This window comes from Bufo bufo, chromosome 6, assembly GCF_905171765.1.
Source record: "Bufo bufo chromosome 6, aBufBuf1.1, whole genome shotgun sequence".
Classification (NCBI taxonomy): Eukaryota; Metazoa; Chordata; class Amphibia; order Anura; family Bufonidae; genus Bufo; species Bufo bufo.
This window is the reverse complement of record NC_053394.1, coordinates 197,531,213-197,557,657: the sequence shown is the minus strand read 5'-3', so window position 1 is coordinate 197,557,657 and position 26,445 is coordinate 197,531,213. Positions and strand designations below refer to the sequence as shown.

Genomic DNA, 26,445 nt, shown 5'->3' with positions numbered 1-26,445 from the left:
TTTGAGTGTGACTCCAAATCCAGACCTCCATGGGTTGAAAAATTTGATTTCCATTTTTTAATTTTTGTGTGATTTTGTTGTCAGCACATTCAACTATGTAAAGAACAAAGTATTTCAGAAGAATATTTAATTAACTCAGATCTAGGATGTGTTATTTTTGTGTTCCCTTTATTTTTTTGAGCAGTGTACAAAAACATTGGTCACTTACAATCTTATATGACAGACTCCACATAGAAAGGCCTTATTAGTCATCAGTATAAGTATCTACTTACTAATTTCAACTACAGGAGGGTTCCTTGTAGTGTACAATGTAGCGACTTTCAATGGCGAACGTCCATACCGAGGTGTGGGGAAGTGTCCCCTACCCACCTTCGTCTCACCGCAAGTTGTGGTTATTTGGGAGAGCGCTGAATTGCGCTCCATCTCCTATTTAAATGAGCAAGGTATCCAGCTAATCCAACCCCCATAAGCCCACCTCACCTGGCTGTCGCAAGCGGAACTCGTGATCCGCAGGTGGAACGCACGCCGACAGCGTGCGTTCCACAGCACCGGAAGCAGGCACCACGTGATCTACGGGTTGCCGGAAGTGGAGTGAAAACTGTGTGTGCGCGTCACCCGTAGCTAAGCAACTGGGCGATACTCACACACATAGTCCATCTATGCCATCAGTAGTATATGACGGCTGGTATATATAGCTGAATCGCATTACAGTGGATTTGAAAGGGCAAGAGCACTAGGTACATTTATTGTTACTGATTATACATACTGATAATACATCGGAGATAATCATTACATGTCCCTCATTACATATACACTCAGAAAACCTCATAACCAGTAAATTAGGTGTGCATGCAATGAAGTGATCTCTTCTCATATGTGACATTTTAAATAAAGCTACTGAAATTCAGCTGCTCATTCAGACCTAGGGGGTAAGTTGTCTTCAGATAGAAGATCCATTTGGCCTCACACTGGAGGATTCTCCTATCCCAATCTTCGCGTCTCGCCCCTGGTCTGATCTTTTCAATGCCCATAAAGGAAAGGCATTCTGTCTTCCCACCATGTTCCATTCTTACATGGTGCGAGACAGAGGTGTCCCTTGCATTGTTCACATCCCCAATATGTTCACCAATCCTCCTCCTTAATTCCCTTGTTGTTTTGCCAACATATTCTTTACCACATACACAAGTGATTTTATATATCACCCCTGTGGATTTACAATTAATCCGATGCCTGATTGTGTATGTCTTGTGGGTGTTGTTGCTCCTAAAAGTTTTACCACACTGCATGTACTTGCATGCTACACAACCCCCACATTTGTAGTTGCCGTGAATGCCTCTCTCCAACCACTTTCTTTGTGCTGGTACTGGGGTGAAATGACTATTCACCATCTCAATCACGCACACTTCTCCCTCTCCTATATGTGATGCTGGGGTATTCTTTTATGACTCCACAAATGTCCATTCTGAGCACGTGCCAATGTTTTGAGATTATCTCCCTTACTGCAGTGGAGGCCCCATTAAATGTACTAATGAGGCGGATTTCACGTGTATTACCTTGGGAGCTGTTCCCCACCGGTTGCCTTTTTTTTGGAGTAAGAAGGGATGCACGATAACAGTTCAGGGCTGCCTGATAGGCTGGTGTCAATATGCCCACAGGGTAGCCTCGATCAGTGAACCTGGTTTTCAGGTCGTCAGCCTGTCTCATGAAATCAGAGCATATAGAGCAATTCCTCCTTAGCTGCAAATATTGGCCTCGGGGGATCCCTTTTTTGTGGGGGAAAGGATGGCTGCTCTCCCACCTCAAAAGGGAATTAGTCGAGGTTGGCTTGCGAAAGATCGAGGTGTCAAGGGTGCTGTTATGGTTTTTGATGACACATATATCCAGAAAAGGTAGTTTTGTCAGATTGCATTCAGATGTAAAGCGAAAACCAATATCATTGGTATTGAGGCTATTAGCCCATGTGGATAACGACCCAGGACAGCCCTTCCAAATGATGAATATGTCATCAAAAAAGTGTGCCCACATTTGGACCCGCTGAAGTTCAGATGTCATTTCATCCTTGAAGACCAGGGTATTCTCCCACCAGCCTAAGAACAAATTTGCACAGGGGCTCCCCATCGCCGTGCCCCTGAGCTGGTGGTAGAACCGGCCATTAAATAGAAAGTAATTTCTCCTCAAGGAAAACTCAAGCAACTTAAGGACCAGATGGTTGTGGGCAAAAAATTGACGCCCCTGTGTAGATAAAAAATATGCCACTGCATGAAGGCCCCATTCGTGTGGAAATGACGAGTAGAGGGCCTCAACGTCCACACTCCCCAATATACAGCCTTCTTCCAGTTGGATGTCTTCCAGTTGTTTTAGAAGGTCTCCAATGTCACTTACATGTGAGGGAAGGGATGACACAAAGGGTGCTAGAATTTTGTCAATGTATATGCCCACATTTTGGCTTAGGCTGTCAACACCTGAAACAATTGGGCGCCCCAAGCCTTTGTGTACTTTAGGGAGGCAATAGAACGTGGCTATCTGTGGGTGCTGTGGAAGGAGGAAGTCATATTCATCTTGGTTGATTAATGTATTGTTTTTAGCTGAGTCCAAGAGGTTTTCAAGTTCCATTTTATAACTCATCGTAGGATCACCCTCTAGTATTTCATAGCAATCCCGTGGAGCCAATAGAGTCTCACACAACGATTGATAGCTGGTTGTGTCAAGGATGACCGTATTCCTGCTTTTATCTGATGGCTTAATGGTTATGTTTTTGTTTTGGGCTAAATCTTCTAATGCACACAATTCATCTTGTGTGCAATTTGGTGAGGCAGAGTATAAATATGTGGTTTCCAACTCTGTGCTCACCAAATTCAAGAACACATCAATGCAGTTAGTCAGTTTTTTTGCTCTTATTTTTAAGTGATGTAAATGGTCCTTCACCCAATAAGGGTTCATTAGGGGCCGTGAGTAGAGTTTAGCGGACACCTGGATGTTCAGGTTCGACGGGTTCGGCCGAACTTCACAAAAAAGTTCGAGTTTGGGACCCGAACTTGACCCCGAACCCGAACCCCATTGAGGTCAATGGGGACCCGAACTTTTGAGCACTAAAATGGCTGTAAAAATGTCATGGAAAGGGCTAGAGGGCTGCAAATGGCATCAAAATGTGGTTAAGAGCATGGCAAGTGCTCTTCAAACAAATGTGGATAGGGAAATGACTTTAAATAACATAAAATATGTAAAAATAAAAAATAATAATCTTGATCTAGGAGGAAGAGGTCCATATGGAGTAGGAGGTTGAGGAGGCGGTGGATGTGGCGGTGTAGTTGGAAGCGGCGGTGGAGGAGGAGGTAGAGGAGGCGGTGGAGGAGGAGGTAGCCTACACTGCTTTTTGGTTTTAAATTTATTTTTATTTTTTTAAATTAGGGTACACCCCAAAACATTGGGAAATATGTGATAACTCCCTGCAGTCATGATAAACACACGTTCAGACAATACACTGGCTGCAGGGCAGGCCAGCACCTCAAAGGGGTAAAGGGCAAGCTCACGCCATGTGCCCAATTTGGAGACCCAGTTGCAGTGTCTGACCCCTGTCAGTCAGTTCATGTAGGCGTGTGCACACTTACTGCCCCACCATGTCGCACGTCAACTTTCAATGTTCTTTTATGCGCCTACCATGGTGATCACGGGTGGCGGGTAATCAGGGTTCCAGGCCGGAGAGGGAGCCTGAGAAAAAGATACCACATCCAAGGGAGGTCAATGGATGAAATTAAATGTAATCGAGCGGAAATGTGGGACAAAGTTTTGAAGCATAAGCTTCCAAATTAAGGAGGGGGCATGCGGCAAATATCCACTCCCAACTTGGGGAGGTAGTGACGATAAATAACAATACAGGACTCTTAAGATGCCCTGTTATTGGAATGATTAATAAAAAATTATAAGGAATGTCACTGTGGTATTTTTGATTTGTAAACGTTAGCCAGGAGAGGCCCTGCTGCCACTTTGTTGACTCTAGCTAACTTCTGCCTGATTGCACGTCCCTGTGACGTCCACCATCCATTTGGATATCTTCTCTATCAACTTTCGATGTTCTTTTCTGAGCCTACCATGTTAATCACGGTTATCGGCGAATCAGGGGTCCATGCCGGAGAGGGAGCGTGAGAAAGAGCAGGGGTTTCTATCCAGCAAAATTTGAAAAATGTCACCTGACAATTTAACAGACGATTTTATTTTTATTTTTTTCCTGTTACCTATGCAGAGGTGCCCCCGTGACGTCCACCATCCATTTGGATATCTTCTCTATCAACTTTCGATGTTCTTTTCTGAGCCTACCATGTTGATCACGGTTATCGGCGAATCAGGGTTCCATGCTTGAGAGGAAGCGTGAGAAAGAGAGACCACATCCAAGGGAGATAAATGGATAAAAAAAATTGGGAATTGAGCAAAAATGTGGGAAAAGCTGTTAAAGCGCAAATATTTAATAAATTATTTAAGCTCAAATGTGGGACAAATTATTAAAGCGCAAATGTGGTAAAAATTATTGACGCGCAAATGTGGGAAAAATTTGTAAAGCGCAAATATGGGACAAATTATTGAAGCGCAAATTGTTAAAGTTTAAGCATTGAATGAAAGGTGGCGCACATCAATAAAAGAAGAATTTCTGAAATTTTATTCCCTGTCACCTATGCAGAGCAGGGGTTTATTCACGTCTAAAATTGTAAAATGTCAACCCAAGAATGTAACAGAAAAATTACAGAAATTTATTAACCTGTCTACTTGGTAGAGCAGGGGTCTATGACAGAAAAAAATTGTTTATTGTCACCCGAAAATGTAAAAGTAAAATTATTGAAATTTATTAAGCTGTCAACTAGGTAGAGAAGGGGTATATTACACCCAAAAATTAGTGAATTTCAACAGAAAATGTAACAGACAAATTAGTTTTTTTAATTTACCTGTCTACTAGGTATAGCAGTGGTACATCACACCCAAAAATTGTTGAATTTCAACTGAAAATGTAACTGCCAATTTTTTTTTTTTTTTTTTACCTGTCTACTAGGTATAGCAGTGGTACATCACACTCAAAAATTGATGAATTTCGGCTGAAAATGTAACTGAGAAATTTTTGTAACAGACAAAGTAGTGAAATTATTTAAAATAAAATACGTACAAATAAAAAAAAAATCGATTTATGAGGTGGAGGACAGGCGGCTGCGCTTGTTTGTGATGACGCCCCCTGCCGAGCTAAACACACGTTCAGATAGTACACTGGCTGCAGGGCAGGCCAGCACCTCCAAGGCGTAAAGGGCAAGCTCAGGCCATGTGCCCAATTTGGAGACCCAGAAGTTGAAGGGGGCAGACCCATCATTCAGTACGTGTAGGCGTGTGCACACATACTGTTCCACCATGTTGGTGAAATGCTGCCTCCTGCTAAGACGTTCCATATCAGCTGGTGGTGCTGGTTGTTTTGGCGTGCTGACAAATCTTTTCCACATTTTGGCCATGCTAACCCTGCCTTCTGAGGTGCTGGCGGTGCCCCAGCTGCGTTGGCGACCTCTTCCTCTTCCCCTGCCTTCGCCTTGTGCTTCCACTGTGCCCCCGCTGTCAGGTGGGAATGCCACCAGCAGCGCGTCTACCAGCGTGTGCTTGTACTCGAGCATCTTACGATCATGCTCCAGTGACGGAATTAAGGACGGTACGTTGTCCTTATAACGGGGATCCAGCAGCGTGGCCACCCAGTAATCAGCACAAGTTAAAATGTGGGCAACTCAGCAGTCGTTGCGGAGACACTGCAGCATGTAATCGCTCATGAGTGCCAGGCTGCCCAGAGGCAACGAAAAGCTATCCTCTGTGGGAGGTGTATCGTCTGTGTCCTCTGTATCCCCCCAGCCACGCACCAGTAATGGCCATGAGCTGGTCTGGGTGCCACCCTACTGTGAACATGGTTCCTCCTCCTCCATCTCCTCCTCCTCATCCTCCACCTCGTCATCCTCCAGAACTGTGCCCTGGCTGGACAATAGTGTACCTGGCGTTTGTGGGTGCAGGAACCCACCCTCTGAGCCACTTTTGAATGACTGGCCGGAAACCCTACAAAATTATCCCTCTTCCTCCTCCTCCTCCTGTGCCACATCCTCTCCCATTATCGCCAGCAGCGTTTTTTTCAGGGAGGCATAGAATTGGGATAGTTACGCTTAGAATGGCGTTATCGGCACTGTCCATGTTGGTGGAGTACTCGAAACAGTGCAACAAGGAACACAGGTCTCGCATGGAGGCCCAGTCATTGGTGGTGAAGTGGTGCTGTTCCGCAGAGCTACTCACCCGTGTGCGCTGCAGCTGAAACTCTACTATCGCCTGCTGCTGCTCGCACAGTCTGGCCAGCATGTGCAAGATGGAGTTTCACCTTGTGGGCACGTCGCATATGAGGCGGTGAGCGGGAAAGCCGAAGATACGCTGCAGCGCTGACAGGCGAGCAGCAGCAGGGCGAGAACGCCAAAAGCGCGCACAGACGGCCCGCACTTTATGCAGCAGCTCTGACATATCGGGGTAATTTTTAAGGAATCTCTGCACCACCAAATTCAGCACATATGTCAGGCAAGGGATGTGCGTCAAACTGGCTAGTCCCAGAGCTGCTACGAGATTTCGCCTATTATCGCACACCACCAGGCCGGGATTGAGGCTCACTGGCACCAACCACTCATCGGTCTGTTCTTCAAGGCCCGTCCACAGCTCCTGCACGGTGTGGGTTTTTTCCCCCAAACAGATAAGTTTTAAAACTGCCTGCTGTCATTTACCCCTGGCTGTGCTGAAGTTGGTGGTGAAGGTGTTACGCTGACCGGATGAGGAGCCGGTAGAGGATCAGGAAGCAGAGTAGGAGGAGGAAGCAACAGGAGGCAAACTGAAGCGCCCTGCAATCCAAGGTGGTGGAAGGACATGTGCCAAACTGCTATCCGCCTCAGGCCCAGCCGCCACTGCATTTACCCAGTGTGCTGTTATGGAGATATAACGTCCCTGACCGTGCTTACTAGTCCACGTATCCGTAGTGAGGTGCACCTTGCCACAGATGGCGTTGCGCAGTGTAGACCTGATTTTGTCCCCTACTTGGTTTCTGCAGGGAAGGGATGGCTCGCCTGGAAAAGTAGCGACAGCTGGGCACGACTTACTGTGGGACAGCCACCGCCATAAGGCCTTTAAAACTATCCGTCTCCACCAGACGGAATGACAGCATTTCAAAGGCCAGTAATTTAGAAATGCTGGCATTCAGGGCTTGGTAGCGCAGGTGGGTAGGGGGGTACTTCTGTAGTGTACGGGGACTGTAATGCCCGTCACTACAAAGGTGTCACTTGGTGTGCTGTCGTCCCCCCCTTATTTATGGGGAAGTTGGTATATGTCATCTTTATAAATTGTCATGTAATGTAATGTTATGTATTTCCCTATTGCTGTGAAACTTGCATGTACAGGCCTGCTAGGGGTGTCATTCCAGCTTCTAGTCGCTAGAGGGAGCTAGGGAGCCCTAGTTTATATAAGGCCCAGACAGGGAAGCAAAAGTCAGTCAGAAGTTTCTAGAGTGTGCTGAAGTTTCTAGAGGCTGAGGAAGCTGAGGGAGAGACAGAGGCAAAGCGCAGAGAAGCAAGAGGTACTCAAGATAACAGAGGAGGTACTTTATAAAGCTAAAACCAAGGATATACGCCAGAGTTAAGGTATTGGACCTTGGAGAAGATTTGCTATGTTCCAGGATCAGTCAGAGATAGAGTGCAAGCTCCTGTACTGCAAGTCCTGTGTGTTTAACACTCTGTAATCACCTTGCTCAATCTGTATTGCCTGCATCAACCGTATTGCAAAATCGACTGTATGCCAAGGAACTGCGATTCCATTATTGTCTCTATGAAACCTACTAAAGTTGGAGTTCTGCTTTAACCTCACGGTGTTCCTCATTTATTCCTGCTATCCGCAAACGGCGTGCCACCGTTTAATTGGCACTGGCGTCACGAACAATTTCTTACCATCACCTGCCTATGCAGAGAGTCAGCCGTCTCAGGTTAGTGTCATTGCACTACTACACCCAGAAACTCTATTACACACAACTTGAGTACGCTGCACCTCTCTTTTGGCGTCACGAACAGGATACGCACGCTTTATAGTGCAAGAAGCGTGAACTTTGTGCCTTATACAGTTGCCCTGTGACCAAAGTGACAAATTGCCTGTTTATTTAAAGTGGACTTTGTGGACTGAAAATCCTACCAAAAGTGTTCCTAAAACCTCTAAAAAGCGCTGTGCAGTGTTGCGCTACCAAGAGGAAGAAAATCGCCACATTGGAGTGTGGTTTTGTGGACTTTTTACAATCCTGCTTGCTGTCAGTGAATGGACAGCGTTTTGCTAAAGATGGCCACCGGCCGCCTGGAGTAAAGTTTCCCGCGCTGCTGAGGACCTTCGTGGGCGGATCCCTGCAAAGACACAGAGAATCCCGCCCCTCGTCATCATCGCACCGCCGCGGCCCTGCTTCTTCTACGTCACAGCGTACTCAGGACGTCCGGAATCTCTAGAGACTTGGACTGCGCAAACCCGGCGATACCGGTAAGAACTTGTAACCGGAGGGAAGGGGATTGTTCCGGCCCCTTTAGTCGCCAGCGGCCATATCTCAATAGACTACCATGTCAGAACCGGGAGTGCCTGAGCAGCCGGCCCCGGGAGAGCTTGCGGCTCCTAATCATCCTACAGCCCCCAGCATGATGCCCTTTACTATGCCTTACTATTTCGGGGCCCCATGGTTCCCCCGCTACAGAGGAGAGACCCATACCCTAAGGGACTTTAAAGAAAAGTTGCTGGCATTATTCAAACTGTACCCCATAAATGCCGACCAGCAAATGGAAATCCTGCTAGCGCAGCTGGAGGGAGCTGACCGCAGGGAGGTATTATCCTGGCCTGCTACTGAGCGGAGTACTCTAGAACAGATATTCACCCGCCTCAGGGCCACTTTTGAAACTAGGACTGCCTCAGAGATAAAGATGCATTTCTTTGGCAAGAAACAGAAGTCCGGTGAGTCCCTCCGTGACTATGCCCTATCACTTCAGGAGGCTTTAGGGGCTGTAATTCAGATAGATCCCAAAGAGGCCGATAACTAGACCCTGACCAGACCCTGAGGGAACAATTTATCAACGGGGTGTCTAGTGAACAAATAAGGACCCAATTAAAGATGCTGTCCGCCCAGCACCCTAACAGTGCCTTTCTGGACTTTAAAGAACTGGCTATAAAAATTCTGGGGTCCGCAGTATCTCCTGAGTTGAGCACCCCACCTGAGTCATCAGCCTGCAGGCCAAAACCGCTTATCACTAACCGAGCTGAGGCCGGCCAAGCTGTTCAAGTGTCAGCTACCGATACTATTGCCATGCTGACAGAGCAAGTAAATCACCTCACTAAAAGTCTAGAGAAGGTGTGCAGAAAAATAGAGGAATGGGAAAAACCCATAATGACAGAAGAAGAATTCCTGTCACCTCCTAGGCCGTTCCCATCTCCTTACCAAGAGACTCACCCCAGGGATCCTGGGAGGCGTAATAGAGATCGCAAGCGGCCCGTGTGTACATACTGCAAAAAGCTGGGACACACAGAATCCACGTGCTGGCAGTTAAACGGGCAACCCCTGAGGCTGAGGACCACCCCTCGGGAGGTAGAACACTAGGTCCAGAGGATCCAAATTGGATGCCACGTTATGTAGGATCCCATCCTAAAATCAATATAGAGATCAACGGGGTCCCCTTTGAAGCCCTATTAGATACTGGGTCTCAGGTCACTACTATTCAGCTGCCTGCATTTGAAAAGTTCTGGGACACCAACCAGTTGACCCAACCGCCTGAATCCTGGGTGGAAATTATCGCCAGCAATGGCAAACCAGTAAAGATTCATGGATACTGGGAACCCACCCTGCAGGTGGGAGAAGTAACCCTGCCTCAACAGGGAGTGATCGTAGTACAGGCCGGTGACAGAGGAGGACATCCTGTCATTCTAGGCACCAATGTCTTCAAAAACTGTTATTCAGAAATACTTGCTGTATTACATCAGACTTTGCCCACTGCTTCCTCTGCATCCAGGAGGGTGATTCAAAATACTATTACGGTGTTAAGTGCCCAGCAGAGGTTTGCTAATGGGAAAGGAGAAATTTGTACTGCCAGGATTAGTGATATTAAGCCTGTGACTTTGCCTCCTAATTCTCAAACTCTTTTATGGTGTCGTGCTGTCCTGGGAGTCCAAGGCCGAGATTATCCAGCCCTGGTGGAACCAATCCAGATGGAGGATTACCCTTATGTGAGAGCTGCCAAGTGCCTGGTGAACGTCTCCCAAGGTAAAGTACCTGTCCGTCTGATTAACCTGAGTGATCATCCTGTTGCGCTTGCTAAGCATTGCCGTGTTGCCCAGCTGTCCCAGGTGTCCTTCCAAGACATCATTCGTCTTCCAGCGACAGAGAAGCCGCCAGCTGCAGTCAGCGGATGTTCGCCGGTGACCCAGCCACAAGTGCCCTGGTGGGAAGAGCTCCATGTAGGGGACGAGACTACCCCCCAACATCAACAAGAAGGGATTCTACAGCTTGTCAAGGAGCACCACCAGGCCTTCAGTAAGCATGCTACTGACTATGGAGAGGTTAGTGCCATACAACACACCATACCTACTGGCTCTCATCCTCCTATCAAGGAGAGATACAGACCCTTACCACCTACTTCATATCAGACTGTAAAGGAAATGATCCAAGAGATGAAAGACTCTAATGTAATCCGGGACAGCCGTAGTCCGTGGGCTGCACCCCTGGTTCTTGTAAAGAAGAAGGATGGTAGTATCCGTTTCTGTGTGGATTATAGGAAAATTAATCAAATAACCCACAAAGATGCATACCCACTGCCCCGCATTGAGGAGTCACTAACTGCTCTGGGCTCTTCTGCCTATTTCTCCACATTGGACTTGACCAGCGGCTACTGGCAAGTACCCATGGCCCCCGAGGATAGGGAAAAGACTGCTTTCACTACTCCCATGGGCCTGTTTGAATTCAATTGTATGCCATTCGGGCTATGTAATGCCCCAGGAACTTTCCAGAGACTAATGGAACGGTGTTTGGGTCACAAAAACTTCGAAACAGTGCTGCCGTATCTAGATGACGTCATTGTGTACTCAAAAACATATGAAGACCATCTGAAACATTTGGCAGAAGTATTTGAAATCCTTATCAAATATGGCTTGAAGGTAAAGCCATCCAAGTGTCACCTGCTCAAACCTGCAGTAAGATACCTGGGGCATGTAGTAAGCGGAGAGGGAGTGCAACCTGACCCTGATAAATTAGCAGCTGTCCGTAATTGGCCGGTTCCTACTACCGTCAAAGAGGTGAGGGGTTTCCTTGGTTTTGCCGGCTACTATAGACGTTTTATCCCCCATTTTGCTCAAATAGCTGATCCTATCCAGGAACTCTTGAGGGGGCAACCCAAGAAAAGTCCTAGAACTCCTGTGCCCATTGAGTGGAATGAGGAAAGAGAGATAGCGTTCCAATTGCTAAAAAAGAAACTGACCGAGCCTCCAGTGTTAGGTTATCCAGATTATAGCAAGCCCTTCCATCTCTATACTGATGCTAGCAAGCGAGGCCTGGGAGCTGTGTTAGCCCAGATCCAAGAGGGAAAAGAGAGAGTGATAGCATATGCAAGCCGCTCCCTGAAAGGAGCTGAGAAAAATGACCAGAATTATAGTTCCTTCAAACTAGAGTTCCTGGCATTAGTGTGGGCGGTGACAGAAAAATTCAAGGATTATCTAGCCGCCACCCCGTTCATTGCATTCACTGACAATAACCCTCTGGCACATCTAAATACAGCTAAATTGGGGGCCTTGGAGCAGAGATGGGCCTCTCGCCTTGCCAACTATAATTTCTCTGTAAAGTATCGTGCTGGACGTACTAATGATAATGCTGATGCTTTATCCAGGCTTCCCACAGAGACAGCTCCTGATGATGTGCGAGATGCTTGGGAAGATGTAGAGATGCCGGCTTTCTATAACAAATTTGCTCAACAGGATCAGGCTCGAGCTACCAATAACAGAGCTGCAGTTCCTTCACCCTCCAGTAGGCCTGATCCTAAAGAAGAAAGGTGGGTGAAACTACAGTCTGAAAGTAGAGTGCTGGGTGAGTTGTTGGACTTCATTACTAGTGGCAGAGCCCCTGAGAGGATTCGGCGTAAGAGTGCAGATCCTGAGCTCATCAAACTGTGGAGACAGCGCCATCAACTCTTCATACAAAAGGGCCTATTGCTACGGAGAAGCCTAGACCCAGTGTCCAACGAGAGAGTGCACCAGATTCTCATACCCCGACGAGATGCAGGTATGGTGTTGGAGATGTACCACAATCAATCCAGTCACTTTGGGGTCCAAAAGACTGAGGCTACTATCCGCCAGCGGTTTTACTGGGTGGGCATGAGAGAAGACATGGAGAAGTGGTGTCGGGAGTGTGTAGCCTGTGCCTTAAAACGAAGTGAGCACCATGATCAGAGGGCACCACTGAGACCCATTGTAAGTACCCATCCTCTTGAACTTGTCGCAATCGACCATGTGAAACTGGAGCCTAGTCGCTCAGGGTATGCTTATGCCATGACTATTATTGACCATTTCACAAAGTTTGTTGTAGCAGTGCCTGTGAGAGACCAGACAGCCAAGACTACAGCCGAAATGTTCTGGAAGCACTTCCTCCTGCCCTATGGATGTCCAGAAAAGATCCTCACCGATCAAGGACCTGCTTTTGAGTCCCATCTGTTCCATGAACTGTGCTGCTTACACAACTGTAAGAAGATCCGGACAACGGCCTACCATCCTCAAGGTAACGGATTATGTGAAAAAATGAATCAGACCTTGATAGAGATGCTGAGTGCCGTGCCTCCTGAGAACAGAGGAGATTGGCCCAGTCTGTTGCCACAGCTCATGTTCACATACAATCATACCATACATTGTTCCACCGGGTATACCCCTTTTTACTTGATGTTTGGGCACCAAGGGACATTGCCTGCTGATCATTCATTGGACATACACGTACCTGATTGCATTAACCCATTACCTAACACCGACTGGGTTGCTGAACATCAAAGGCGATTGAATACAGCCAAAGCCATTGTTCAGGAGCGTATGGACTATGCTAGGGACCGACAGCAGAGAGACTATGATCAAGCAGCCCATGCAGAACCCTTGACAATAGGGGCCGTGGTATGGTTAAAGAATAACCGCCGTACCAGTAAATTGGACAGTAAATGGGAGCGAAGTCCCTATGTTGTCACGGCAATCCCAAATGTTGGAACTCACACTTATGAGATCACCCGGGAAGACAAGGGATCCCAAATTGTACACCGAAACCGGTTAAAGCTCTGCCTGACACCAGAACCTAGTGCCGAGAGTTCTGGATCCGAATATCCTGTGTCAGAGTCAGCAATACAGCCCGAGGATCCTATGCAGGCTGTTAGTAATCTGAGGTTTGACGCTGATCCCATGCATTGGCTTCTGACACCTTGGTTGAACTTGCTGGTGCCTGCTCCGGCACCTACTGTAGCTTCACCTCCGGAAGAGCTAGTTCAAGATGCACCGGATCCAGTTCCCCCTCTAATGGATCTAATGGATCTAATGGATCTAATTGTTCCAGTTGTTCCAGTTGTTCCTGACCAAGATCTCCCTGATGGAGACCCTCCTGTTGCTCCTCTCTCTTCTACCTCGTTGCTAAGGGAAGAGGAGACCCCTGTTTTGAGAAGGTCTACCCGGATGACCAGGGGACGCCCGCCAGTCCGTTTAGGAGACTTTGATTATTCTGGTGGTGTCTCCTCCCAAACAGTTGCCACTGGCAATACCTTACTTGACATTTGTGCGCAAGAATGGACTCCTCCACGTGAGCCCTTGCCTGTGATACACCCACAGGAAACTCCTGGGTAGTTCCGTTTTTATACTGTTTTATCTATTGTGCTGTTCTATTATGGACTTATTCATTGTCATGGACTATCCTGGTTTTAATGTTACGCTGTGCCAGGTCAGCGCCCCAGTTCCATTCACTATCCTGAGAGAAGAGAACGACGCCCCTTGTCACCACCCTTCATCTTTGCCAATTGGACCTGATATGAATGTAAATGCAGATGAATTACATGTATGTATGCCTGCATGTCTCTTTTTTCTGTTTCAGGTAGAGATTCCAGTTGGGCGAGCCCTGATGGAGTACGAGGCCGTACTCAGCTTAAAGCAGTGGGGTATGTAGTGTACGGGGACTGTAATGCCCGTCACTACAAAGGTGTCACTTGGTGTGCTGTCGTCCCCCCCTTATTTATGGGGAAGTTGGTATATGTCATCTTTATAAATTGTCATGTAATGTAATGTTATGTATTTCCCTATTGCTGTGAAACTTGCATGTACAGGCCTGCTAGGGGTGTCATTCCAGCTTCTAGTCGCTAGAGGGAGCTAGGGAGCCCTAGTTTATATAAGGCCCAGACAGGGAAGCAAAAGTCAGTCAGAAGTTTCTAGAGTGTGCTGAAGTTTCTAGAGGCTGAGGAAGCTGAGGGAGAGACAGAGGCAAAGCGCAGAGAAGCAAGAGGTACTCAAGATAACAGAGGAGGTACTTTATAAAGCTAAAACCAAGGATATACGCCAGAGTTAAGGTATTGGACCTTGGAGAAGATTTGCTATGTTCCAGGATCAGTCAGAGATAGAGTGCAAGCTCCTGTACTGCAAGTCCTGTGTGTTTAACACTCTGTAATCACCTTGCTCAATCTGTATTGCCTGCATCAATCGTATTGCAAAATCGACTGTATGCCAAGGAACTGCGATTCCATTATTGTCTCTATGAAACCTACTAAAGTTGGAGTTCTGCTTTAACCTCACGGTGTTCCTCATTTATTCCTGCTATCCGCAAACGGCGTGCCACCGTTTAATTGGCACTGGCGTCACGAACAATTTCTTACCATCACCTGCCTATGCAGAGAGTCAGCCGTCTCAGGTTAGTGTCATTGCACTACTACACCCAGAAACTCTATTACACACAACTTGAGTACGCTGCACCTCCTCTTCCTCTCCAGTGTTTGGGAGATGGAGAGCTGAACGCTTCCGTGGGACATTGTGGAGATGCTTGGTGACCAAGGTGGTGGTGTTGCTGGAAGATCCTCTGTTTGTGGGGTGGCAGGTGGCACTGTCACTCCAGAGGTGGATGAAGAGGCCGAGACTGCAGCAGAAGAGGAAGCAGGAGGGGCCAGAGACCTTTCTTGGTTTTTGAGGTGTCTACTCCACTGCAGCTTGTGCTTAGCACTTAAATGCCTGGTCATGCAGGTTGTGCTCAGGTTGAGAACATTTATGCCTCGCTTCAGGCTCTGATTGCACAGTGTGCAAACCACTCGTGTCTTGTCATCTGCACATTCTCTGAAGAACTGCCACGCCAGGGAACTCCTTGGAGCTGGCTTTGGTGTGCTCGGTCCCTTGCTGCGGTAGGCTGTAGCAGGCGTACTGTCTAGAGGACGGCCGCTCCGCTTTTGCACCCTGCTCCCTCTTCTGCTGTGCTGGTGGCTCTGTGCAACCACCGCCTCTTCCTCCGAACTACATAGGTCACTCGCATGACCTTGATTCCATGTGGGGTCGAGGACCTCATCGTCCTCCACATCATCTTTCACCCAGTCTTCACCCCTGCCCTCCTTGTCGGTCTACACACTTTTGAAAGCCCCAGCAGTTGGCACCTGTGTTTCGTCATCATCCGAGATGTGCTGCGATGGTCCTCGCATGTACTCATTTGAAACATAAGTGGTTGGGCATCGGTGCACTCATTCTCTTCCACTTCTGGGGCAAGGATAGGTGGATGGCCCTGGGAAACCCTGCTAACAGAGTCATCAAAAAGCAGAAGAGACTGCTGCATGACTTGGGGCTCAGACTGCTTGGCTGATTTGCAAGGGGGTGAGGTGAAAGACTGATGGACATCGGCTGCAGGTGCCAACTCTGATCTTTCAGCAGGAGACTGGGTGGGAGAAAATGCGAAGGAACTGGAGGCACTGTCAGCAACCCAATCTACTATCGCCTGTACTTGTTCAGGCCTCACCATTCGTAGAGCCGCATTAGGCCCGACCAAATACCGCTGCAGATTCTGTCGCCTACTCGCACCTGAGGAATGGGTTTCACTTGTGCGTGTAGCTGGCACAGATCGATCACGTCCTCTCCCTGCAACAGGAGCTCCAGCAGCAGCACCACGACATGGGCCACGTCCCTTATTTGACGCTCTCCTCATATTTCTCAAATTTAGGATCTTACCCTAAAAGGGTGTTTAATTAATAGTAGATTTCTTTGCCCAAAATGGCTGTATTTCAAATGCCTGAATCAAACCCCTGTATGTAAAGGGTGTATCTCACACGGCCTGAACCAGTGTCGGCCTGAATTAAACATTTCTTTGCCCAAAATGTCTGTATTTCAAATGCCTGAATCGAACCCCTGTATGTGTCACCGCCACTTCTGTGAGAAGGTCTGACAGACATCCTTCTCTACCTCTTGCATGATGTTCTTTGTTTTGGTTTCACTTTCTCATCTCATTTTCTTCTCCCAGGTGTCACCTATTTAGACTAATCCTCTTTCCTTTATATTCCCTCCCATACTGCCTCACTTTGCGGTTTATACTACTTCCTGGATTGAAGTGTTCACTGCTGGAGGCTTCTGCTACTGCTTGTTCAGATAAGTCCTTTCATGTATTGTGTTTCCTTGCTGGCTTGATTCTAGGTGACCCTGACTCCCTCCGTATGAAGTGCAGGGAGCCGGTGGTCGTGTTCCCTCACTATTATAGGGTTTTTTCAGGTGTCACACAGTCTAGGTACGGGGGCATACAATCGTCTACCCCTTGAGACCCTTGTATGTGCTTAGCAGTCAGGGTGAGCTCTTAGGGTTTTATAGGGGTCACCTATATGCTCCTTAGTTTGGGATCAAGCCAGTCGGACGTTTATTCATAACTTCCAGCTTTCTGCAACACCATCCGTGGCATTATAAACCGCCATTACCGTCTTAAGCATGGATCCGGTTTCAGCCTTGATTGACCGCATGCAGGGTCTTTCACTGGAGGTCGCAGATCTCCGTAAAACTGTGTCTCAGTTTCAGGTGACCGGTTCTGCTTGCGTTCATGGAGTTTGTTCCGAGCCTAAGATCTCGCTTCCGGATATGTTCTCCGGGGGTAGTGAGAATTTTGTTCACTTTTGAGAGGCTTGCAAACTCCATTTTCGCCTACTGGTGATGAGGAGCAGAGGGTGGGGATCATCATCTCGCTGCTCAGGGATAATGCTCAGTCTTGGGCCTTTTCGCTGCCGGTGGGGGCACGGTCCCTCCGATCGGTGGATGAATTTTTTTTTAGCCCTGGGGCAGATATATGATGACCCGGATCGTATTGCTCTGGCTAAATCTAAACTGCGTCTTTTATGCCAGGGTAAACAGTCCACAGAGATATATTGTTCAGATTTTCGGAGATGGGCAGCTGATACTGGTTGGAACAATGCTGCACTCCGAAGTCAATTTTGCCATGGTCTTTCGGAGGGATTGAAAGATGCATTTGCTTTTCATGAGAGACCTGCCTCGTTGGAGTCTGCCATGTCTCTAGCTGTTCGTATTGACAGGCGTCTTAGAGAGAGAGGAGAGACCACTCCTTCCTGTCATATTCAGCCCAAGGACAGTGGGGCTGTCTCATTCAGTACGCAGGGGTCTCAGTCCCTCTCAATCCCCTCTGAGCAGGAGGCCATGCAGCTGGGTTTGCTTGCCTCTGATAGTAGAGGATTCAGCTCTCAGAGGAGGGTTGTTTCTGTTGTAGGGGTATAAATCATTTGGCTAATGTTTGCCCCTCTAGGAGATTCATGGAGTTTTCTGAGGGTAATAAAAAGAAACAAAAAGAAAAAAAAAACTCTTAAAACTTTCCATTTGCTACTATTGGCAAGGTTGATGCGGAAATTGAAGGTTTGCCGTTTGCTTGTAGTTCCCGTTTTCTCCTACCTGCCAGGGTGGCGCTAGACAGCAAGAACATTGTTTGTGAGATTTTTGTAGATAGTGGAGCAGCTGTCAATCTCATTGATAATCAATTTGCTATAACGCATGGTTTCCAGGTATGCACTTTGGAAAAGGATATACCTGTTTTTGCTATCGATTCCGCACCACTTTCTCAAAGATCGTTAAAGGGCATAGTTCACAATATCCGTTTGACTGTGGGTGACGCTCATGTTGAGCTTATGTCATGTTTCGTCCTAAGCTGATTACCTACTCCTCTAGTGTTGGGGCTACCCTGGCTCACTATACATAACCCCTCCATTGATTGGCAAGCAAGGCAAATAAATGGTTGGAGTGAGTTTTGCAGAGAGAATTGCCTCACGGCGTCTCTTTCAGAGGTTTCTACCAAGACTGTACCATCTTTTCTCTCTGAATTTCCGAATGTGTTTCCCGAGAGTGGTGTCCAGGAGTTGCCCCCTCACCGGGAGTATGATTGCCCTATTAATATCATCCCAGGTGCCAAGCTGCCAAAATCACGTTTATACAATCTCTCCCAACCTGAAAGAGTCGCTATGCGTACTTATATCTCTGAGAGCCTGAGAAAAGGACACATACGACCCTCGAAGTCACCTGTTGCCGCTGTTTTTTTTTTTTTGTTAAGAAAAAAGATGGTTCTTTAAGACCTTGTCTGGATTTCAGGGAGCTGAACCGTATCACAATTCGTGACCCATATCCGCTTACTCTGATCCCGGACCTGTTTAACCAGATTGTTGGGGCTAAAGTTTTTTCTAAGTTGGATTTAAGAGGGGCATACAACCTAGTCAGGGTCAGGGAAGGGGACGAATGGAAGACGGCCTTCAATACCCCTGAGGGTCATTTCGAGAATTTGGTTATGCCCTTTGGTTTGATGAATGCTCCGGCCGTCTTCCAACATTTTGTGAACAGCATTTTTTATCATTTAATGGGGAAATTTGTACTGGTGTATCTAGATGACATTTAGATTTTTTCTCCTGATTTCAAAACTCATAGGGACCACCTAAGTCAGGTCTTGCTGATTCTGCAGGAGAATAAATTGTACGCTAAACTGGAAAAATGTGTGTTTGCGGTTCCGGAGATTCAATTTCTTGGTTTTCTTCTCTCCGCTTCTGGTTTTCGCATGGACCCTGAGAAGGTCCGCGCTGTGCTTGATTGGGAGCTTCCTGAGAATCAGAAGGCGCTGATGCGGTTTTTGTTTTTTGCCAACTATTACAGAAAGTTCATTTTGAATTATTCCTCTGTTGTTAAGCCACTCACTGATATGACTAAAAAGGGGGTAGATTTTTCCTCCTGGTCGGTAGATGCGCTTAAGGTCTTTTCTAGTATCAAAGAGAGTTTTGCTACCGCTCCCATTTTGGTACAACCTGATGTCTCTCTACCTTTTATTGTTGAGGTGGACGCTTCTGAGGTGGGTGTGGGTGCGGTCTTATCTCAGGGTCCCTCTCCTGCCAAATGTCGACCGTGTGCCTTTTTCTCAAGGAAACTCTCCTCTACAGAGAGAAATTACGATGTGGGAGATAGGGAGTTGTTGGCCATCAGGGGCGGGCTGGGCCGGGGGGCAGGGAGGCAATTGCCCCCCAGACCGCCCTAAAAAAACGGCCGCTGGGCCGTCTTTAACAGATAATTAAAAAAAAAAAATTAAAAAAATTATTCCTCAGGGCCGCACCGCCGATCACCACAGGCGGCGCGGCCCTGGATGTAATTGTGGCGGGCAGTAGGAGATGAGCGCTTCCACTGTGGAAGCGCTCATCTCCATATTCATCTGTATCGCCGTCCTCAGGACAGCGATACAGATGGCTGTGCTGTGGGGCAGGGGAGGGAGAGGCGTGTCCCTCCCCTGTTCTTCTGATAGGCCGCAGGCACTAATGCCTGCAGCCTATCAGAGGCCGGCTCAGGCAGCGCGATGACGTCATTATCATTGCGCCGCCTGAGCCGGGCAGCACACAGCAGGGACACAGGCTAGAAGAGGCCTGCATCGCATCGCTTCTGATAGAGGTAAGTATTAGTTGTTTTGTTTTTTTTCTTTGCGGGGGGAGCTGGCACTATGGGGGAGCTGGCACTATTGGGGGGGCTGGCACTATTGGGGGGGAGCTGTCACTATGGCTATGGGGGGGCTGCCACAATAGGGGGGGCTGGCACTATGGGGGAGCTGGCACTATGGGGGGGAGAACTGGCACTATGGGGGAGCTGGCACTATGGGGAGGAGAACTGGCACTATGGAGGAGCTGGCACTATTGGGGGGGCTGGCACTATGGGGGAAGCTGGCACTATGGGGGAGCTGGCACTATGGGGGGGCTGGCACTATGGGGGAGCTGGCACTATGGGGGAGCTGGCACTATGGGGGGAGCTGACACTACGGGGGGGTTGACACTTTGGGGGGGGGCTGACACTATGGGAGGAGCTGGCACTATGGGGGGGCACTATGGGGGCATTTCTTACTGGCACATTATGGGGGGCACCATGGGGGAGAGGAGCACTATGGGGGTATCTGGGGGCTCTAAAGGGGCTTTTTGTAATTATTGGCACATTATGAGGGCACTATAGGGGAGAGTGGCACTATGGGGCATCTGGTGTCACTATAGGGCATTATTTGGGGGCACTATGGGGAAGTGGGGGCTCTAAAAGGGCCTTTTTTATTGGCACATTATGGGGGGCACTATGGCATTTGGTGGCACTAAGGGGGCATTTTTTACTGGCACATTATGGGAGGCACTATAGGGGAGAGCGGCACTATGGGGCATTATTTGGGGGCACTATGGGGGAGTGGAGCACTATTAGGGCATATGGTGGCACAAAGAAGGGGGATTTTTTACTGGCACATTGTGGGGGAGAGGAGCACTATAGGGGCATCTGCTGGGGGCACTAAGAAGGGGCATTTTTTTACTGCCATATTATGGGGGACACTATGGGGAAGGGGGAGGGGAGCACTATGAGGGCATTTACTGGGGCACTATATAGGGGTATTTTATACTGGCATACATTATGGGGACATTAGCTTAACTAAGGGCACTAAGCGGGGGTATTTCATGTACTGTCATATTATAGGGAGAATTATTACTACTAGGGGGTATTATGGGGAGCTTTACTACTACTGGGGGCTATGAGGAACATGATTACTAGTATGGGCACTATAGGGGCATTATTACTACTAAGTGTGCTCTGGCAGAGAATTATTTCTATTAGTGGGATTTTGGGGAGCACTGTTACTTTGGGGGCACCCTGGCATAGTATCAGCTTAGCACAATTATTTTTGGGGGACATTATCTTTATACTATTAGTGTCTGGGCAGTTATTTTTTAGAGCACTGTGTGCCAATAATTGTTGAAGGGGGCACTATCTGTGTGGTAGTAGCATTTCCAGGGGGACTTTCTCTGCAGTATAGTATTGGGGTGGCAGGAAAGGGTGTTCAGAAGATGTGAAGATGATGGAAATGTGGGAAACTAATGTCTGTTTCTTATTCTCTGCAGAGACGGGAGATGGCAGAAAAATCATCATGTCGGTCTGGTCTGAATGGAGAAGATGAGGAAAGAGAACGTCTACAACAAAGGTGACATCACTGGATGTAAGAGGTATGGGTCGCTATGTAGGAGAGGAGATGCTCCGGCTCCTCCCCCCCCCTGCCATTTGCAGAAGGAGGATTCAGAGCTAGATGAGGACGGCAAAGGGGGACAGCAGGCCACTGGCAGATGGTGGGGGGAACCACAGGCAATGAGCAGGATCTGGGGAGGGAGGAGAGCGGAGGAGCTTCCTGGCTGTAGCCTGCTGTCTATTGTATAATGTGAAGCAGGCAGTGCAGCCAGGACAGGCCTCCCCTCTCTGTATGATGTGTAGAGACAGGCCTCAACAATAGAATGTCAGCTGTACAGTGTTTGTTGGGAGTGGCCTATTATATGTAGGAGGGGCTTTTAATAATGGGCGGGGCTAAAATGGGCTACTTGACTGGATTTGCCCCCCAGGACTAAGGCTGCCAGCCCTCCCCTGTTGGCCATCAAATTAGCTTTTGAGGAATGGCGCCATTGGTTAGAGGGAGCCAGACACCCTATTACCGTGTTTACCGACCATAAGAATCTTGACTACTTGGAATCAGCCAAGCGTCTTAACCCGAGACAGGCCAGATGGTCTTTGTTCTTTTCTAGGTTTAATTTTGTTGTCACGTTCCGCCCTGGGGTTAAAAATGTGAAGGCGGATGCCCTGTCACGTTGTTTTCCGGGAGGGGGGAACTTTGAAGACCCGGGTCCCATTTTGGCTGAAGGGGTGGTCGTCTCTGCTCTTTATCCTGATTTGGAGGCAGAGGTTCAGACAGCCCAGGCAGAGGCTCCTGATCTTTGTCCTCCTGGGAGGTTGTTTGTGCCTCTCGCTTTACGACACAAGGTTTTTAAGGAGCACCACAATACTGTCGTTGCTGGGCACCCGGGGAGTAGAGCCACAGTAGATCTCATTGCTCGGAGATTCTGGTGGCCGGCTCTTCGTAAGACGGTTGAGGGTTTTGTGGCAGCCTGCGAGACCTGCGCTCGTGCCAAGGTCCCTAATTCACGGCCATCAGGTTCTCTCCTCCCATTACCCATTCCTTCCCGTCCTTGGACGCATCTGTCCATGGACATCATTACGGACCTGCCTCGTTCCTCGGGGAAGACTGTGATTCTGGTGGTAGTGGACTGTTTTAGCAAAATGGCGCATTTCATTCCCTTTCCTGGGTTACCCAAAGCTAAGACGTTGGCGCAAGCGTTTTTTGATCACATTGTTAAATTGCATGGCATTCCTTCAGACATTGTTTCTGATAGGGGCACGCAATTTGTTTCCAGATTCTGGAAGGCCTTCTGTTCTCGCTTGGGGATTCAGTTGTCATTTTCTTCTGCTTTTCATCCGCAGTCGAATGGTCAGACCGACCGCGTCAATCAGAATCTGGAGACATATCTGCGCTGTTTTGTGGTGGAGAATCTGGAGGATTGGTATTCTTTTTTGTCCCTTGCTGAGTTTGCTTTAAATAACCGTCGCCAGGAGTCCGCTGATAAGTCACCATTTTCTGGTGCATATGGGTTTCATCCACAGTTTGGGACAATCTCTGGAGAGGGATCTTCTGGTTTACCTGATGAGGAGAGATTTTCCTCGTCTTTGTCATTTATTTGGCAAAAGATACAGGGTAATCTGAAGAGGATGAGTGAGAGATATAAGCGTGTGGTGGATAAGAGACGTGTACCTGGTCCGGACCTGAATGTGGGTGATCTGGTGTGGTTGTCTACAAAGAATATCAAACTGAAGGTTCCCTCCTGGAAGTTGGGTCCTAAGTTTATTGGGCCTTACAAGATCTTGTCCGTCATCAATCCCGTTGCCTTCCGTCTTGATCTTCCTCAGACTTGGAAGATCCATAATGTTTTTCACAGGTCTCTATTAAAACCTTATGTCCAACCCACTGTACCCTCCTCTTTGCCTCCTCCTCCGATTTTTGTTGATGGTAATCTTGAATTCCAGGTCTCTAGGATTGTGGATTCTCGCATTGTCCGCGGTTCTCTCCAGTACCTTGTTCATTGGGAGGGTTATGGTCCTGAGGAGAGGATGTGGGTCCCAGTGGCGGACATTAAGGCCACTTGTCTCATCAAGGCTTTCCATAGGTCTCATCCTGAGAAGGTGGGTTCTGAGTGTCCGGAGTCCACCCGTAGAGGGAGGGGTACTGTCACCGCCACTTCTGTGAGAAGGTCTGACAGACATCCTTCTCTACCTCTTGCATGATGTTCTTTGTTTTGGTTTCACTTTCTCATCTCATTTTCGTCTCCCAGGTGTCACCTATTTAGACTAATCCTCTTTCCTTTATATTCCCTCCCATACTGCCTAACTTTGCGGTTTATACTACTTCCTGGATTGAAGTGTTCACTGTTGGAGGTTTCTGCTACTGCTTGTTCAGATAAGTCCTTTCATGTATTGTTTTTCCTTGCTTGCTTGATTCTAGGTGACCCTGACTCCCTCCGTATGAAGTGCAGGGAGCCGGTGGTCGTGTCCCCTCACTATTATAGGGTTTTTTCAGGTGTCACACAGTCTAGGTACGGGGGCATACAATCGTCTAACTTTGAGACCCTTATATGTGCTTACCAGTCAGGGTGAGCTCTTAAGGTTTTATAGGGGTAACCTATATGCTCCTTAGTTTGGGATCAAGCCAGTCGGAAGTTTATTCATAACTTCCAGCTATCTGCAACACCATCTGTGACATTATGTAAAGGGTGCATCTCACACGACCTGAACCAGTGTAGGCCTGAATTAAAGATTTATTTTCCCAAAATGGCTGTATTTCAAATAACTGAATAGAACCACAGTATGTAAAGGGTGTATCTCACACGCCCTGATCCAGACTAGGCCGCAATTAAAGATTTGTGCCCAAAATGGCTGTATTTCAAATAACTGAATAGAATCACAGTATGTAAAGTGTGTATCTCACACGCCCTGATCCAGACTAGGCCGCAATTAAAGATTTGTGCCCAAAATGGCTGTATTTCAAATAACTGAATAGAACCACAGTATGTAAAGGGTGTATCTCACACGCCCTGATCCAGACTAGGCCGCAATTAAACTTCTTTGCCCAAAGCGGGTGTTTGTTTAATGACTGAATATGACAGCAGTATATAACCCTTGAATTTCACACATACTGATGCTGCAAGTCCAGAAAAAAATTGTATTTTGCCCGAAAAAGGGTGTTTAATTAATAGAAGAATATAACCTCAGTATCTAAATGGTGTATCTCACACCGACTGATCCAGACTAGTCCGCAATTAAATTTGTTTGCCCAAAATGGCTGTATTTCAAATAACTGAATAGAACCACATTATGTAAAGGGTGTATCTCACAATGACATATGCAGCAAAGGCTGCAAAATAAACTTTTTTGCCCAAAACGGGATTTTGTTTAATGACTGAATATGACAGCAGTATATAACCCTTGAATTTTACACGTGCTGTTGCTGCAAGGCCAGAAAAATTGTGTATTTTGCCCAAAAAATTATGTTTTATTAACAGAAGAATATAACCACAGTATCTAAATGGTGTATCTCACACCGACTGATCCAGACTAGGCCGCTATTAAATTTGTTTGCCCAAAATGGGTGTATTTCAAATAACTGAATAGAACCACAGTATGTAAAGGGTGTATCTCACACGTACTGATCCAGACTAGGCCGCAATTTAAGTTTTTTGCCCAAACTGGGTGTTTGTTTAATAACTGAATATGACAGCAGTGTATAACCCTTGAATTTCACAAATGCTGATGCTGCAAGGGCTGTAAAATTTGGTATTTTGGCAAAAAAGTGTGTTTTTAAAAACCCAGAAAATTATGGCTGTATTTCTAGATTAAATTGCACACTGACTAATCCAGATGTTGGATATTGCCAAAAAAGTGTGTTTTTTTTACTAAAAGAATATGAAAGCTGTATATAACCCTTTAATTTCACACGTGCTGATGCTGCAAGGGCTGTAAAATAGTGGATTTTGCTAAAAAAAGGTGTTTTTAAAAACCCAGAAAATGATGCTGTATTTCTAGCTTAAATTGCACACTGACTAATCCCGATGTTGTATATTGCCAAAAAAGTGTGTTTTTTTAGTAACAGATTATGAAAGCTGTATATATTAAACTTGAATTTCACACGTGCAGATCTGTAAAATAGTGGATTTTGCCAAAAAAGGGTGTTTTTAACTCCTTACGGACAATAGCCATATTTCACCTTAAGGACCAGGCCATTTTTTGCAAATCTGACCAGTGTCACTTTAAGTGGTGATAACTTTAAAATGCTTTGACTTATCCAGGCCATTCTGAGATAGTTTTTTCGTCACATATTGTACTTCATGACACTGGTAAAATGAATTAAAAAAATAAAATCATTTTTATTTATAAAAAAAATACCAAATTTACCAAAATTTTGGAATTATTTGCAAATTTCCAAGTTTCAATTTCTCTACTTCTATAATACATAGTAATACCTCCAAAAATAGAAATTACTTTACATTCCACATATGTCTACTTCATGTTTGAATCATTTTGGGAATGACATTTTAGTTTTTGAGGACGTTACAAGGCTTAGAAGTTTAGAAGCAAATCTTGAAATTTCTCAGAAATTTTCAAAACCCAATTTTTAGGGACCAGTTCAGGTCTGAAGTCACTTTGTGAGGCTTACATAATAGAAACCACCCAAAAATGACCCCTTTCTAGAAACTACACTCCTCAAGGTATTCAAAACTGATTTTACAACTGTTGTTAACCCTTTAGGTGTTGCACAAGAGTTATTGGCAAATGAAGATGAAATTTGAGAATTTTAATTTTTTGACAAATTTTCCATTTTAATCCATTTTTTCCAGTAACAAAGGAAGGGTTAACAGCCAAACAAAATGCTATATTTATTGCCCCAATTCTGTAGTTTGCAGAAACACCCCATATGTGGCCGTAAACTACTGTACGGGCACACAGTAGGGCGTAGAGGGAAAG

The 26,445-nt window shown here is 46.8% G+C and overlaps 1 protein-coding gene across 1 annotated transcript in view; it reads right to left on the bottom strand.

The window, feature by feature from the left end:
- The window catches only part of C6H10orf71 (chromosome 6 C10orf71 homolog), a 522,054-nt gene that overhangs the window by 262,938 nt on the left and 232,671 nt on the right, over window positions 1-26,445 (bottom strand). The window lies entirely within an intron of this gene.